This window comes from Moschus berezovskii, chromosome 18, assembly GCF_049115385.1.
Source record: "Moschus berezovskii isolate FMDL1 chromosome 18, NW_MosBer_1.0, whole genome shotgun sequence".
Lineage (NCBI taxonomy): Eukaryota > Metazoa > Chordata > Mammalia > Artiodactyla > Moschidae > Moschus > Moschus berezovskii.
The window spans coordinates 25,084,471-25,102,767 of NC_142477.1; positions in this window are offsets into that span (position 1 = coordinate 25,084,471).

The following is an 18,297-nucleotide window of genomic DNA, read 5'->3' on the forward strand; positions in this document are numbered from 1 at the left end:
CCCTTCTCCTCCCGCCCCCAGCCTTTCCCAGCATCAGAGTCTTTTCCAGTGAGTCAACTCGTCGCATGAGGTGGCCAAAGTATTGTAGTTTCAGCTTTAGCATCAGTCCTTCCAATGAACATCCAGGACCAATCTCCCTCAGAATGGACCGGTTGGATCTCCTTGCGATACAAGGGACTCCCAAGAGTCTTCTCCAACACCACAGTTCAAAAGCATCAATTCTTCGGCGATCAGCTTTCTTCACAGTCCAACTCTCACATCCATACATGACCGCAGGAAAAACCATAGCCTTGACTAGATGGACCTTGGTTGGCAAAGTAATGTCTCTGCTTTTTAATATATTATCAAGGTTGGTCATAACTTTCCTTCCAAGGAGCAAGCGTCTTTTAATTTCATGGCTGCAATCAGCATCCGAAGTGATTTTGGAGCCCAAAAAAATAAAAAGTCTGACACTGTTTCCATTGTTTCCCCATCTGTTTCCCATGAAGTGATGGGACCAGATGCCATGATCTTTGTTTTCTGAATGTTGAGCTTCAAGCCAACCTTTTCACTCTCCTCTTTCAATTTCATCAAGAGGCCTTTGAGTTCCTCTTCACTTTCTGCCATAAGGGTAGTGTCATCAGCATACCTGAGATTATTGATATTTCTCCCGGCAATCTTGATTCCAGCTTGTGCTTCTTCCAGCCCAGCGTTCCTGATGATGTACTCCGTATATAAGTTAAATAAGCAGGGTGACAATATACAGCCTTGACGTACTCCTTTTCCTATTTGGAACCAGTCTGTTGTTCCATGTACAGTTCTGACTATTGCTTCCTGACCTCCATACAGGTTTCTCAAGAGGCAGGGCAGGTGGTCTGGTATTCCCATCTCTTTCAGAATTTTCCATAGTTTATTGTGATCCACACAGTCAAAGCCTTTGGCATAGTCAATGAAGAAGAAACTTATAAATAAGGAAATATGTCAGCAGAAATAACACTTAGAAAGACTGTATTTGCATTTTGTGATCCATGGAACAGGTTGTTTGAACTATGGGCTCTTCTGTATGAGCAAACTCAAGAAAATAATAAGTACAGTCCAAACAATATTTACAAGTTGAGTAAAAAATCTTAATTGCCTACAATGTATGGTTTTACTGATTCTAGAACAAGAAGCAGTTCTGCCATGGTGGCTTATTAAGAGGTAAATAGAGAAGACAAAGAAAAATGAAAGGAAAATTGCCTCAGTTTTGAGTAAATCAAAATTTAAAAGCAATATAAGGGAATGGCTATCTACTCCAGTATTCTTGCCTGGGAAATCCCATGGACAGAGGAGCCTGGTGGGCTACATGCCAAGGGGTCACAAAGGGTCAAACATGACTGATCTACTAATACTTTCACTTCACTTTCACTTAGAAAACTAGAGTCAGATTCTAAAACTAAAGAGAAAAAGAAGATTGTATTTCATATAATGGGTAGAAGAGACTTAAGTTGAAGAAGAGAGATGAAGAAGAGAAAATAAGAAAGGACTGAAAGAATTTCAGAGATTCAGGAATCTTGGGTATATCTCATTTCAACTTTTAATTCTTCACAGAAGGAAATAATGTCGAGTTATTTGTTCAAAAATATTTCTATTTAATGTCATGCCTGAGTCTGATATACATATTACTGACTTTTATCCATGTAATTATTTTAACATATTGTGCTTTCTTTTAGAGGTAAACCAAATATCATCAATTATTTTTCTTGTATTAAGTCATATCTTATGGAGTTATAGTAATTGATAGTGCTGTTTTATGCTTTTTTTAAAGCTATATATTATTTTAAAATGTTACTTATTTCTTTTTGTCTGTGCTGGGTTTGTATTGCTACATGGAGTTTTCTCTAGGTGGGGTGAGCGGGGCTGCTCTCTAGTTGCAGTGCACTGGCTTTTCACTGCAGTTACTGCTACTCTAGTTGCAGATCAGGGACCCTCTGGTGCACAAGCTCAGTAGTTGTGGGGCTTAGGCTTAGCTGTTCTACGGCAAAGCATGTGACGTCTTCCTGGACCAGGTATAGAATCTGTTTCTCCTGCATTGGCAGGCAGATTCTTTAACACTGAGCCACCATGGAAGCCTGATACTGCTACTTTAAAATAATGGTGATTTTAATAAAAGAGGAAACAAGTATTCAATTATTTCATGAGTGCCATGCCCATTAAACATATCAGTGGAAACAAATGTCTATCTATTCTTTTATTGAAAATTTAGGTTAAAATTTCAGTTACAGAGGAAGACAACTAGAGAATAACACTCTCTATTCTGAAAAATAAAATTAATGAAACATAATATTCACCAGCTAGAAAAACACCCACCTATCTCAGACATGTAAAAACAATTTAAAATTTCTTCAAATTTTAATGATGTAGTTAATAGACCATGATTATATTGCACATGTTTATAATATTGAAATGAGCTTTAAAAACAACCAAAGAAATCCCCATAAAATCAGTGCATTCATTGGCTAGACTGACATAGAAACAAAAGTGTTAATGGTTTGAGAACATCTGAATGATAGTATCTATTTTTGTGACAACTCAGTCTCAAAAAACACTGAAGAGTTAAAAATAAGAGCAATTCTTAAATATGAAAACAGAACTTCACCATTCACTTGGTTCATGAGATTAAAAAAGAAGGATTTGTGGAATTTATTATATATATATATATATATATATATATATATATATATATATGAGATTTTAAATACCATTACTTTTCTAACTTTCTAATTCTGGCAAGTATTGACAACTAAGAGTTCTTAGACTACATTTACATAGAAAAATGGCCGTAAGAAATGTCTCCTTCTCTCTTTGTCTTCTCTCTCTCCCAGGCTCTTCCTCTTTCTCTCTCTCTTCCAATGCTCATATATGTCTTGGAAACTTTCTAAGTCTTCTTTATTTTCTTTATTTTGTGCCAATATATGCTTGACTATATGATTCTCTTTTTGTCTGATTCCCTTTATCCCTCAGATGAATGCTAAGTAGCATTTCTTTTTTTGATCCTGTGTTGCTTTGATTAATATTGTTGACTTAAGTTCACACGTCCATTCCATTAACTGATCAAATTTTTACCCACCACCCTGGATGCCATGAGTTCCCACTGGCATAGATAGCTTATGTAATTAATCACAAGAATAGTCATCTATAAAACAAACCATTAAGTACAAAACAAAATGTCAATATGTGTGCAATCAATTCAGTGGAATGAAGAATGAATACCTAATGTTTACATATGTCAGATAGCCTTGGTTCCAAACTTTGCAACTGCCTTGTTCTTACAGCAAACTATTGCCACTTGTTAGTCATCTAAAAATCCAGATTCATTTTGAAGCTCAGAGATCAGTCTTGATTTTCATCTATTCCTCTTCGTCATCCGCTTTCCTTTCTTTCTCAGTTTAGTTCAAAGACTACTGTGGGTGACTGAGCACGTTAGTTAAATACTATATGAAAAGGTGAGGTGAGCATTTTCAGCAGGTTAGTAAGGGTTTAGAGTTCAAACTGAGTAAGCAGCGAGACTTCTGCCTGAAAGGCTGACCCAATAGGTGTGATCTCAGGGATTAAGGAGGGCACCCTTGAGTTGGGAGGAAGAAGGTAGACATTGGCGTGTTGCAGCATGAATGTAGTCAGCAGAGAATTTGCAGAGAGTAAATTGCTTAGTTAGCCACAAGAGAAGATTGGTTATACTCAGCAGAATTGGTCAAATAAGCCCATCCACAAATATATGTGATTTTTTTGGGTGATGTTCACATTTCCCACTGACTGAACTTGTTATTATGTTTTTATTTATAAACCACCTGTAGTCATATGTTTGCTGGACTGAACAATCTTGGCTGTCATTTGGGATTCCTTGCATTTTTTTAACTTCTGTTTAGAAAATAGATTCTGCTCAGACCCTCTTTTCTGGCCATTTAGACCCAGATAAAGATGGTACAGACTCCTTTCCTATCAACCCAGCACCTGTAGAGTTGTGGGAGAGGGGCCTCCTATGACTCTCCCATTAAAACAGGACTCCAGCATTTTTCAAGTATGTCATATCCCACTGATAGAAGTGCTGAGCGAGAGCAGAAACTTGACAGTACACTATTTCAGCATTGAGAGTTTGAAGAAACTGGCATACAGGAAAAAAAAAAATTGAGTTAAAAATTTCAGCTAAAAAAAATTCTTTTTTTTAAATTTAATTTTATTTTTTTCTGCTTCTTTTTTTTAAAATTTATTTATTTTAATTGGAGGCTAATTGCTTTACAATATTGTATTGGTTTTGCCGTACATTGACATCAATCCGCCCCAGGTGTACACGTGTTCCCCATCTTGAACCCCTCTCCCAACTCCCTCCCCATATCATCCCCCTGGTTCATCACAGTGCACCAGCCCCGAGCATCCTGTATCGTGCATCGAACCTGGACTTAATGCATTCAGTAAAATAGAAAAATAACCTTTTGAATGCCCTTCTCGATAAACTCTTATGCAACACCAAGCTCAACCTACAAAGACTTTGGGTCACTACTTTCCTCTTACCATTTATCTTTATCACTTTATTGACTTTCTACTTCCAAATGTCTTAAATATTGAATTCCAATTTCCTCCTTAAAGACAAGTTTCCTATGAAGATGTGCACAGTAACACAATGGTTGTTTGGGAAGAATTCATTATAGTCCATTACTGAAGTTACAGTATAGGTATGAGTGCTTTTGAATCAGACAAGAAGGACAATTAAGTTGCTGCCATGGTTCCTATGTGGGAAGTTTATAAATAGAAGTTATATTTCTGGGGAGCGTGTTTAGATATGATACATTTAAATGCTGCCTCCTAATTTTTTTGTTGTTTCTTTGTATGTTAGTTTGCCTGTGTGAATCTTATTTTACAAGATGCATTCCTGGTCATATTACCCAAATAGAGGATGGTGGCTTTGAGAACTGAAAAAAACAAGTAGGTATGTTTTCTTTGAATTGAATGGAAGTTTCTGTTCAGCTCTGTTGAAAAATGCACATTACATAGTGCATGGCATTTATGTTTAAATCAGGTATGAGTAATGTGAGAATGGAGGTTGAGTTTTGACAGAAGATTTTGCATTTATTACCTCTTTCAAAAGAAAGGTAATGAAGCAAGAAATAGTCACAAATAATAAGAAGCAGTTGAATACACAACAATCTCCACTATCCTTTAAATTTCCAACCTCTGTGGAGAAATATGCAGTTCTTTCAATCTTATGTTAATATATGGAAAGCAGTATCCATTTCTTGAAGACTGTTTCTTATATGACCTTCAAATGTCAGACATTTCTCTATAACTTCAGATAATGCATGTAATTTGAATTTTGACTCACTATTTGATGTTAATTCAGACTCACTTCCCATAAACGATTCATTCATTCTTAGATTTACTAATCTCATCCCTATAAATGGCTCTTATGAGGGCCAGTCAGTTAATGAGAGCACTGTATTTTTGACATCCCTTAGTGATAAGTTTGAAATGCTTATGGGTAATTTGATGTCAAAGAATGACAATCTTTTTTTGCAGAGAAAGTTTACATGGCCAGTATCAAATAAAGGGATGTCCTTGGTAAAATAACAAAAATGGTTGTTATAGCTACACACATAGATACAGAGATTGAGACACAGAGATACAGATATATAGAGAGATATGGGGCTTCGCATGTGGCTCAGTGGGTAAAAAATCTGCTTGCAATGCAGGAGACGCAGCCTCAATCCCTGGATTGGTAAGGTACCCTCAAGAAGGGCATGGGAACCCTCTCCAGCATTCTTACCTGAAGAATCCTATGGACAGAGGAGCCTGGTGGGCTATAGTCCATAGGGTTTCAAAGAGTTGTGCATGACTAAAGCGACTGAGCATGCATAAATATCAGTTCATTTCAGTTCATCCGTTGTCTCATCCGACTCTTTGCGATGCCATGGACTGCAGTACGCTAGGCTTTCCTGTCCATCACCAACTTCTGGAGCTTACTCAAACTCATGTCCACTGAGTCGGTGATGCTATCCAACCATCTCAGCCTCTGTCATCCCCTTCTCCTCCCACTTTCAATCTTTCCCAGCATCAGGGTCTTTTCCAATAAATTGGTTCTTCACATCAGGTAGTCAAAGTATTGGAGTTTCAGCTTCAGCATCAGTCCTTCCAATGAATATTCAGGACTGATTTCCTTTAGGATGGACTGGTTGGATCTCCTTGCAGTCCAAGGGACTCTCAAGAGTCTACTCCAACACCACACTTCAAAAGCATCAATTCTTTGGTGCTCAGTTTATAGTCCAAATCTCACATCCATACATGACTACTGGGAAAACCATAGCTTTCACTAGATGGACCTTTGTTTGCAAAGTAATGTCTCTGCTTTTCAATATGCTGTCTAGGTTGGTCATAGCTTTTCTTCCAAGGAGCAAGTGTCTTTTAATGTCATGGCTGCAGTCACCATCTGCAGTGATTATGGAGCTCCCCCCAAATAAAGTCTGTCATTGTTTCCATCATTTCCCTATCCATCTGTGCATAGCTATAGATAAAGTAAAACATTTAAAAATGTCTTTAAATCCAGATTTTTTTAATTTTAAAACTACAGTGTAACAGTTGATGGGAAATTCAATTCTGGCTATGACTGATACTATCTGCTTAGGGATTGTACAAAAATATTAGGTTCTTATACACATCTCCAAAGGACTTGATGCCTCTTTGATTATGGTGATCATTCTTCACTGATTACTACCAAGAAATGCACTGTATTGTCTGAATAACTTCCATTGGGTTCTAGGAATCTTTTCTTTTCAGGAAATTCAAGGGGACAAGGGAATCTTGGATTATGATAGAGGACATGTGAGTCCTAGAAATCTCTCTGGGTCTTGTCCAGTGGAAAGACACACACATCTCTATCTCCTTGCAAATCAGGGAAGAAAAAAAAAAAAAACACCACATTTTATATTGTGCTTAAAGGCCATTAATTCCCTCCCCCATCTCTCCACCCCTAATCAAATCTAATGCATACCATTTATTATATTTGGGATTTTCAAAAGGCAGCAACTGCAAACTGAATCAAGGATTGCTTGCTTTGGATATTATAAATATAATATCCCTGGAGAGAGATTATGAAAAATCTGGTATTTCTTGAAATAGGAGAAGGGAATTGGTAGGGCCAAATAAAAACAAAATATATCATTCAACAAATTAGATTTAAATAATTTAAAAAACTGACTATTCTCCAATATAAAATAAAAATTAAAAAACTGACAGGAAGGGTCTAGGAGAATTTTCATTATTAATATCATTGGTTGTTTATGTGAGCTTCCTATAAAAACAAATAACACAAGACTGTAACTAAAGAAATGCATAATTATGTTATTTTTCTCACAGAAGAAATTAAAAAATCCACTAATGCTGTAGAAGGCAGTGTATGCAACTGGTTGTTATTTATTTTTTCTTATATCAATCCTTAGGCAGTGGCAATAATTGGAAGAGTTAAGTGAGGTGGGATCTATGCAATCCCAAAGCATTCTTAGTCTATGTTTCTGAAATAAACACCATGATTAAGCAAAGGCAATCTTTAGAGGACAGAAAAGACAGGAAATAAGTATGGACTTATTGGACCAGTTTCTACTCTTTATTCAATAATGTATGCTGAGGACAATATTTTAGGAAGCCTGCTTACTTATTTTAAGAAATTTTAGAAAGTTCAGATTCTGGACCCCATAGATCTTCTATTCTTTTGGCAGACATTGAAGGCATAGCAGATAAGATACATTCTGAGTGTGCTGTTATTTGAAAAGTGAAAACCTCGTGATTACTGGACTGAATGTAGGTGGAAGATGAATGTTACTTATCCAGGACCGCTGCATAAAACGTTTTTGAAAGGAAATTTTGAGCAGGGACCTAACTAAATGACAAGAAAATCCGTCTATGATAAGACCTAGATAAAGAGCATTCTAAGTCAAAGTAACAGTAAATGCAGGGCTTTTTCTCTCCCCATGTTGTGACAGCTTGGGTTTTTCTCACTCTTTCTTGGCCTTTTCGTTGCTACTTGGTAGCAATTTGAGTCTAAAGAATCACCTTCCACTGGAACCCAAAAATCTAGAAAGAACTTCAAGTTGTGATTAGACTCCTAATTGATTCATCAGAAGTTAATCCAACCTGGACCCTGGTGTCTCCGCAAATGTCCATTGATGAAAATTCTCAGGGAATTCCAGCTGTGTCTCAACCTATTTCTGCATGGATAATTAAAAAAATAAAAATAAAACTCAGTAATTTGACTCTCAACCATAGTAGAAAATTGCCATCTACTGTATCAGAATATTCGCCTCAACAGATTGGACAGAGAATTAACGTAAAGGGGTCAAAAGGTGAGGACATTGTTAACTGCTCATAGAGAAAGGGTGGAAAGGATGATTAAATACCACTATAGTAAATGACTTCCTCTGTCTGAGTTTCAAAGAGAACTTCAGCAGAAGGACATTGAGACTCAGTTAAGAATGGAAATATTTAAATGTAGCTGTCATTATTGCCTACATCATAAACATCCTTCTGAGGATAACTATGAGAATGTAAGACAACAATTATGACACAGAGTTAGATGAGACATAGATTATTTTTTTCTTGCCAGTGATTTTAGGATCATTATGAAGAAGTTTGGGAAAGCTACTCTCACTAGGATAGACTGGGTACCAATATTTTGATAATCTATATTATAAATTCTGTGATGTCTGTTTTTCTTGCATCTCTTTTCTACCTTAATGCAGGTAACTTATAAGGAATCTATGTAGCTTGCATTTGGATGATTTGAATATGCTTTGGTTCTACTTTGATTTGACACAAAGAATCACTAATAGGTCTTAGGTATTGCTTGTTTAAGAATCCTGAAGTCTGCTGTAAGATGAAACTCAGTATCAAGTATTTGAAACTAAGTTGTATGGAAGGAATATAAAAACGTTGGGTGGGTTGGCCAGAGAGCAGTGTGTTGAATTAAGATTTATTGAAGTTCTGTTTCAGTTTTCAGTAGCAAATAAATATGTGTGTAGAGGATCTTATAAAAATTTTAGGCATATTCGAGTGCCCCTGAAAGAATTCTTATTCTTAGTTTAGACTTTTTTTTGCTAGCTATGTATTAAATGAAGAATACTGACCTCCACTATATTCCCAGGATGTAAATATTTGGTATTTTTTGTGTGTGATATTGTCCTTTGGGAAGGAAGTTTATACATTTAGGGAAGTTTAGAAAACTAGGGTGAAAGGAGAAGGAAATGGCAACCCACTCCCATATTCCTCCTTGGAGAATCCCATGGACAGGGGACCCTGGTGGGCTGCTCTCCATAGGGTCGCACAGAGTCGGACACAACTGAAGGAACTTAGCAGCAGCAGCAGCAAACTAGGGCACAGATATTTGCATATATTAATCTCTTGGAAGTGACGTCAAAATGGAGGGAGGTAGAAGGAAAGTTAGCATGTTAATGCTGATTGGTGAGAATTGAAAGAATGATAGTGAAATATAACACTAAGGTGAGATGAAGTCTGATGGTGTTTTACTTCAGTTATTTTCTCTCATGACCCACGTGGACACAGACCCTCAGATATGCAGATAACACCACCATTATGGCAGAAAGTGAAGAGGAGAGTGAAAAAGTTGGCTTGAAGCTCAACATTCAGAAAACTAAGATCATGGCATCTGGTCCCATCACTTCAGGGGAAATAGATGGGGAAACAGTGGAAACAGTGTCAGACTTCATTTTTTGGGGCTCCAAAATCACTGCAGATGCTGATTGCAGCCATGAATTTTTTTTTTTTTTATTGGAGGCAAATTACCTTACATTAATATATTGGTTGGTTTTGCCATACATTGACACGAATCTGCCCCAGGTGTACATGTATTCCCTTTCTAAACCCCCCTCCCACCTCCTCTTCCCCAACTAGTGATTCATTTCACCTATGATAATATACATGCTACAATGCCATTCTCCTCAATCATCCCACCTTCATCCTCTCCCACAGAGTCCCAAAGACTGTTCTGTACATCTGTGTCTCTTTTGCAGTCTCGTATACAGGGTTAAGGTTACCATCTTTCTAAATTCCATATATATGCATTAGTATACTGTATTGATGTTTTTCTTTCTGGCTTACTTCACTCTGTATAATAGGCTTCAGTTTCATCCACCTCATTAGAACTGATTCAAATGCATTCTTTTTGATGGCTGAAAAATACTCCATTGTGTATATGTACCAAAGCTTTCTTATCCATTCATCTGCAGATGGACATCTAGGTTGCTTCCATGTCCTGGCTATTATAAACAGTGCTGCGATGAACATTGGAGTACATGTGTCTCTTTCAATTCTGGTTTCCTTGGTGTGTATGCCCAGGAGTGTGATTGTTGGATCGTATGGCAGTTCTATTTCCAGTTTTTTAAGGAATCTCCACACTGTTCTCCATAGTGGCTGTACTAGTTTGCATTCCCACCAATAGTGTAAGAGGGTTCCCTTTTCTCCACACCCTCTCCAGCATTTATTGCATGTAGACTTTTGGATAGCAGCCATTCTGACTGGTGTGAAATGGTATCTCATTGTGGTTTTGATTTGCATTTCTCTGATTATGAGGGATGTTGAGCATTTTTTCATGTGTTTGTTAGCCATTTTATGTCTTCTTTGGAGAAATATCTGTTTAGTTATTTGGCCCATTTTTTGATTGGGTCATTTATTTTTCTGGAATTGAGCTGCAGGAGCTGCTTGTGTATTTTGGAGATTAATCCTTTATCAGTTGCTTCATTTGCTATTATTTTCTCCCATTCTGAAGGCTGTCTTTTCACCTTGCTTTTAGTTTCCTTTGCTGTGCAGAAGCTTTTGATTTTAATTAGGTCCCATTTGTTTATTTTATCTTTTATTTCCAATATTCTGGGAGGTGGGTCTTGGAGGATCCTGCTGTGATTTAAGTCGGAGAGTTTTTTGCTTACGTTATCCTCTAGGAGTTTTATAGAATCTGGTCTTACAAAAGACACTTACTCCTTGGAAGGAAAGTTATGACCAACCTAGACAGCATATTAAAAAGCAGAGACATTACTTTGCCAACAAAGGTCCATCTAGTCAAGGCTATGGTTTTTCCAGTAGTCATGTATGGATGTGAGAGTTGGACTGTGAAGAAAGCTGATCACCAAAGAATTGATGCTTTTGAACTGTGTTGTTGGAGAAGACTCTTGAGAGTCCCTTGGACTGCAAGGAGATCCAACCAGTCCATTCTAAAGGAGATCAGTCCTGGGTGTTCATTGGACAGACTGATGCTAAAGCTGAAACTCCAATATTTTGGCCACCTCATGTGAAGAGTTGACTCACTGGAAAAGACTCTGATCCTGGGAGGGATTGGGGGCAGGAGGAGACGGGGATGACAGAGAATGAGATGGCTGGATGGCATCACTGACTTGATGGACATGAGTTTGAGTGAACTCCAGGAGTTGGTGATGGACAAGGAGGCCTGGCGTGCTGTGATTCATGGGATCGCAAAGAGCGGACATGACTGAGCGACTGAACTGAACTGAAGAGAAATATATAAAATTAGTCTTGTGCCCTCCAACTCTGTTTGAAAGTGAAAGTCAGTCGTGTCCAACTCTTTATGACCCTTTGTTGTTGTTCTTCTTCTGTTGCTAAGTCGTGTCCAACTCGTTATGAGTTCCTATCCTTCACTATTTCCCAGAGTTTGCCGAGACTCATATCCATTGAATGTGTGATGTCACTCAACCATCTCATCATCCATCACCCCCTTCTCCTCTTGCTGTCAATCTTTTCCAACACCAGTATCTTTTCCTGTGAGTTGGATTTTTACATCAGGTGGCCTAAATATTGGAGCTTCAGTTTCAACATCAGTCCTTTCGATGAATATTCAGGGTTGACTTCCTTTAGGATTTCCTAGGACTCCATGGAATTCTCCAGGCATGAATGCTGGAGTGTGTAGCCATTCCTTTCTCCAGGAGATCTTCCCAACCCAGGGATCAAAGACGGGTGTCTCGAATTCCTGACAAATTCTTTACTCTCTGATCCACCAGGGAAGCCCCTCAACTATGTTTCAGTTCAGTTCAGTTGCTCAGTCATGTCCGACTCTTTGCGACCCCATGAATCACAGCACGCCAGGCCTCCCTGTCCATCACCAACTCCCGGAGTTCACTCAAACTCATGTCCATCAAGTCGGTGATACCATCCAGCCATCTCATTCTCTGTCGTTCCCTTCTCCTCCCGCCCCCCAATCCCTCCCATTTAAAAAGGTATTGAAGAATTGGATCCCTAAGCAAAGCAGCTGGAGACATGATGTGAAGAAATAAATGCCATCCTTATAATTATGACAGTTAATTAGACCCTGATTCTGGGAAAGATTGAAAGCAGGAGGAGGAGACAACAAAGGCTGAGATGGTTGGATGGCATCACTGACTCATGGGACAAGCTCTGGGAGATGGTGAAGGACAGGCAAGCCTGGTGTACTGCAGTCCATGGGGTCACAAAGAGTCGGACATGACTGAGTGACTGAACAGCAACGAAAGTAAGGAACAACCACCTGTTTGTATTTGGAATGAAACAGAAGCAGAAATAATCCAGAGAACTGTGCAAGTAAAAAGCAAACAATGTTCAAAAGTAAGGGACATTAAATATTACATTTACTAAAGTAGAGTTTGAAAGGTTATTCTGTTAGCAGATAGTCTGGCATCCCCTCCTCCTGTGGGCCTGGGTTCTTGGTAAAGACACGAAGAAGAATCTTACGTCTTACCCATTGCAAGAAAATTCGTTGAAGATAAGGAAAGACAGGTTAGAGAAAACACCTCAAGAAAGAAGTGGGCCAGGTTAGGGGAGACAATGGCCCTGGACAGTTGCAGTGCAATTTTTAAGCCAAGTTCATTTGCATAATTCAGGAGGTCATTGATTGACAGCTACAGGTGATATAACAAGAGGCTCTACTGCGCATGTCTTTCCCATAATTCAGTCTGCTATAATTAGCTATATGTATTCATGGAATATTTATGAGCAGTTATTGAGTTCAATGGTCACCAAAGGTTACATAAATACATGATAGTGTGAGGGGTACACTTATGCCAAAGAGGGGAAAGTGCCTCCAGTCAGCCAGTGGGGCGGTCATGGACATTTATCCAATGGAGCCACCTCTTGTTGCTCATGGCTAGCTTCCTGCATAACAATTCTGCTTAGAACTAATCAAACCACCCTGTGGTCTACAACATGTGGTTTGGCCTTAAGGTTTTGTTAAATGTGCAGGTTGTTTCCAGACACACGGTCATCTTGACTACTGTATGCATTTGAAAAATCATTGACTAGTCAAAAAAATAAAATAACTTATTTCTGTTGCAATCATGTTCATTTATAAGCTTATGAAATCTGGTAACCCAAGAACATGGGTGAACAAAACACACACACACACAGACACACACACAAAAGTAAATGCAAACAGTATGAAGCAGGCTGTGTTTGAACTCCTGATGCACAGAAACTGTGAGATAAGAAAGATGCTGTTTTCACTTGGTAAAGTTTCTGAATGGATTATGCAGCAATATATAGCTAATATATTTCTGGTCATAGTTTCTTTACTCAATTCTGGCAAGTTTCATATATATCCTTGATTTTGTGTCTGTCATATTCATACGAACTTCCCTAATCCTTTTAATCACTCTCAGCTCTAGTTCTTTCAGAATTACAAGTGTATAAGTCTTTAAAGGAGAAAGAAATCTTCATCCAAAAATTTCTTCATTCTAGGCATATAATTCTTACAAAAAAAGCATTTCTGTTAAAAGTTTAATGAGTGATAGGGTATTTAAATTTTAAAAGTGTAAAACAGGCACCACTGACATTTTGAGTCAGAAATATTTTTTGTTGGGGACTGTCTTATATATATATGTATATATATATACACATATAATGTGATATAGCATATATAATTTACTCATATATACGTATACAAGCGTATTTTTGTTTATCTATATATAACACATACTCATACATTATATATATAGATATACACACATACATACACGTATTTATTTAACACAATTCTACCTATGTAAAATTAGTTGTTCATGACAAATATGTGCTTAAAAGGTCACCATAGCCATCATTATTTTTAAATTATTTAGCATCAAAAATACCAATAAAAGTCAGCATTAGTGGACATTTTATCACCCATGTCCCAAAGAAAATTATGTTTCTATTTTAAGTGTGACATATGGTACTAACCTTTGTGTGACAATCTCGCTCACATTCAGCACTTGCAGCACCAGATTGCTACTTTCTCTGGAATCTGAGATGACGTGAATAGTAATTTTGAATTAAATAAAAGTCAGCAGGCTGTCAGTTCTGGGTAGGACTTTTATTCACCTGCTTAAAAGTCCAGATGTCAATGCCATGATGTTTAATCCCCTTCCACATACAGGGATGGAAGTCTTTTTTCCCCCCTTTTCTCTCCTTTTAAAATTTTAATAACTCCAGGGAAACTCAGAAGCAGTAATTCACGAGTTTCATAGGGTGTTTCAGCAGAGAGTTCTGTCATTTTCAAGCTTCTAAAATATGATTTTTGATTATAGACTAAAATAGCTATGTTTATAACTTGGCTCTGCCTTCCTCATTCAAAATATTAGAAGTTAGTAATGCTTAATTATAAAGGTATGTAGGTTTAGGTATGTGTGATTATACATAAAAGTATGTATATTAATTTTTTCCAAAAGAATCTATAAGAGAAAAATATAGAACATCCAATGTAATAAAATGTAATGTAAATGTCTATTTATGAGTGAGGATTTGACTAAATTGAAAAAGCTCTGGTTTGGACATTAAAAGACATACTTTAAATTCACTACCTGAACTATTCAAATGTAACTTTTTTGTCAAACTTCAAGAATCTCAAAACAAACCAAACTGGAGACAATATTAAAAGAAGAAGACAATCTCTGGTATGTGTTCTGACAAAGCTTTGGGTAGGAAAATTTCAAGTATTTTTAAATAAGATTTTGTACTGAAAACTAATACAATGAGTATGCAAATATCCTCCACGTGGATTTAAGAATTTTAATCTTTTTGTGTGTATTCTTTATTTTTTTTATTTATCTATACATAATCTGTTCTGCTATACATTCTGAAAACAGTCTGCCAAATATTTTAGCATGTCCTAAGAGAAAACAAACTCCCACAAAATTTATAAATCCCATGTAACATCTATATAATAAATAAGAATTATATAATGTCATTTAATATTCAGAAAATGTCTCAATTTCCCCAATTCCCACAACATTCTCTTAAGCTTTTTTTTTCCTCCACATTAAGATCTAACTGAGATTGACACATGATGATTCGTGAGGGTTTCGCTTCAAAATCAGGGCCTCTAGTAAACTAGCTATGACAAAAGTCAGCTCTCAACTCTTCAAATAACTATTTAAAAACTCACTTGTTCAAGCAAATATAGTTTATTAGGTTTATTGTAAAAATATACGGATTCATGTCAATGTATGGCAAAACCAACCAATATAATATTGTAAAATAATTAGCCTCCAATAAAAAAAAAAATATATATATACAGTTCTTGTACTCCTTTTCCAATTTTGACCCAGTCAGTTTTTCCATGTAAGGTCCTAACTGTTGCTTCTTGACCTGCATGCCGAATTTTCAGGAGGCAGGTAAGGTGGTCTGGTATTCCCATCCCTTCAAGAATATTCTACAGTTTGTTGTGATCCACACAATCAAAGGCTTTCCAGAAGGCAATGAAGCAGAGTAGGTGTTTTATCTAGAATTCCTTTGCTTTCTCTATGATCAAACAAATGTTGGAAATTTGATCTTTACTTTAGGATTGACTGGTTTGATCTCCTTGCTGTCCAAGAGACTCAAGAGTCTTGCCAGCACCACAATTCAAAAGCATCTATTTTTTAGCCTTCTTTATGGTCCAACTTTCACATCTATACATGACTACAGGAAAAAAAAAATACAGCTTCAACTGTACAGATCTTTGTCAGCAAAGCAATGTCTCTGGTTTTTAACATGATGACTAGGTCTGTCATCATTATCCTTCCACAGAGTAAGTGTCATTTAATTTCATGCTATACTTAATGGTCCACAGTGATTTTGGAGCCCAAGAAAATAAAATCTGTCACTGCTTCCACTTTTTTCCCTTCTATTTGCCATGATGTGGTGGAATTCCAGCTGAGCTATCTCAAATCCTAAAAGATGATGCTGTGAAAGTGCTGCACTCAATACATCAGAAAATTTGGAAAACTCAGCAGTGGCTACAGGACTGGAAAATGTCAGTGTTCATTCTAATCCCTAAGAAAGGCAATGCCAAAGAATGTTCAAATTACCATACAATTGCACTCATTTCACATGCTATCAAGGTAATGCTCAAAACCCTTCAAGCTAGGCTTCAACAGTACATGAACTGAGAACTTCCAAATTTAAAAACTGGGTTTAGAGAATACAGAGGAACCAGAGATAAAATTGACAAATTCATTTGATCATAGAGAAAGCAAGGGAATTTCAGAAAAAAACATCAACTTCTGCTTCATTGACTACACTAAAGTTTTGATTGTGTGAATCACAATAAACTGAAAAATTCTTCACAAGACGATGATACCAGACCACCTTACATGCCTCCTGAGAAACCTGTACATGGGTCATGAAGCAACAGTTAGAACCGTACATGGAGCAATGAACTGGTTCAAAATTGGGAAAGGAGTACACCAAGGCTCTGTGTTGTCACCTTGCTTATTTAACTTATAGGCAGAGTACATTATGTGAAAGCCCAACTAGATGAATCATAAGCTGGAATCAAGATTGCCAGGAGAAGCATCAACAGCCTCAGATATGCATATATATCATTTTAATGGCAGAAAGTGAAGAAAAACTAGAGCCCAGCCTCTTCATTCTTTCTAATCTATTTATCTACCTTCTGCAGTAGCATATTTGACACCTTTAGACCTGGGTATTCATTTTCTGGTGTCATATATTTTTGCCTTTTCATACTCTTAATTGGAGTTCTGGTAGCAAGAAAACTGGAGTGATTTGCCATTACCTCCTCCAGTTGACCATGTTTTATCAACACTTTCCACTATGTCCCATCCATCTTGAGTGGCCCTATACAGCATGGCTCATAACTTCACTGAGTTATGCAAGCCCCTCTACCCCAACAAGGCCGTGATCTATGAAGGGGACATTGCCACATAGATTCAACAATATTTCAATATTGTTATTGTGATATTTTATTTATCTATCATATTGTACCCTAAGAAAAAGCACATCTATTTATATCAAGCTAGAATCACACCTAAGATAGTCAACATAATCCGTAATTTCACCCATTAGCCACTGAAAATTCAAATTTTCTCAGTAGTCTAAAAACAAATCTAAAGCTTTATTAATTTAGTCTTCAATTGAGACTTGATTTTAGTTCTTGCTTTCCATTGGGTTGTTTCATAGCAGATTCTTTCACATGAGAAGACCCTCTCAACTTGGGTATACACTTTGCAGTAATAAAAAGTGTTGGAATTATCTAAGGGTGTCTTCTTCCCACACTGATACTTACATGCAACTTTATGTAAATATAATTTTTCTAAGACTATGTTTAGAACAAGTGTTAAAAATGACTTTCTGAAAGTAGCATAATTAGACTGGAATATCATTTGAGAATGCCTAAGTCAGAAAATTGGACTTTCCCTGGGGCTCAGCAGTAAAAAATCCACCTGCAATGCAGGAAATGCAGGTTTGACCCTTGGGTCAGAAAAATCCCCTTCTTGCCTAGAGAATCCCATGGTCAGAGAAGCCTGGTGGGTTACAATCTATGGGGTAGCAAAGAGTAGGACACAACTGAGCAACTAAACACAAACATGCAAGCCAGAATATTAAATAAAATTTTCTTCTAATATTATTTCCAGAATAAGTGTTAAAAATGCATTTCTCAATGTAGTGTTATTAGGACACACTAAAAGTCCATTTCAGAGTGTCTCAATCAGAAAATTAATTGAATTGGTAACCGAAAGTTAAGAATATTAATACAAATTTTACATCTCATTTTGTCTTAGAAGCACATGCTTTATTAAGTTTAGCAATTAACATTTCCTTTAACAGATCTGTATTTTGTATTCTGCGTGCATGCTCAGTCGCTTAGTCATGTCCAGATCTTTGAGAATCACCAGCACATGTGAAAACATTGCTTTGGCCCCTGGCAAGGTTTTAATAGGAACAGGACTGTCAAGTGAAATAGAAGATAAAATCTTCCAACTCCATGGGCTAAATCTTGATACCATTCATGGCAATTCCAAGAAAGTAGGGCCGTGGATATATTGT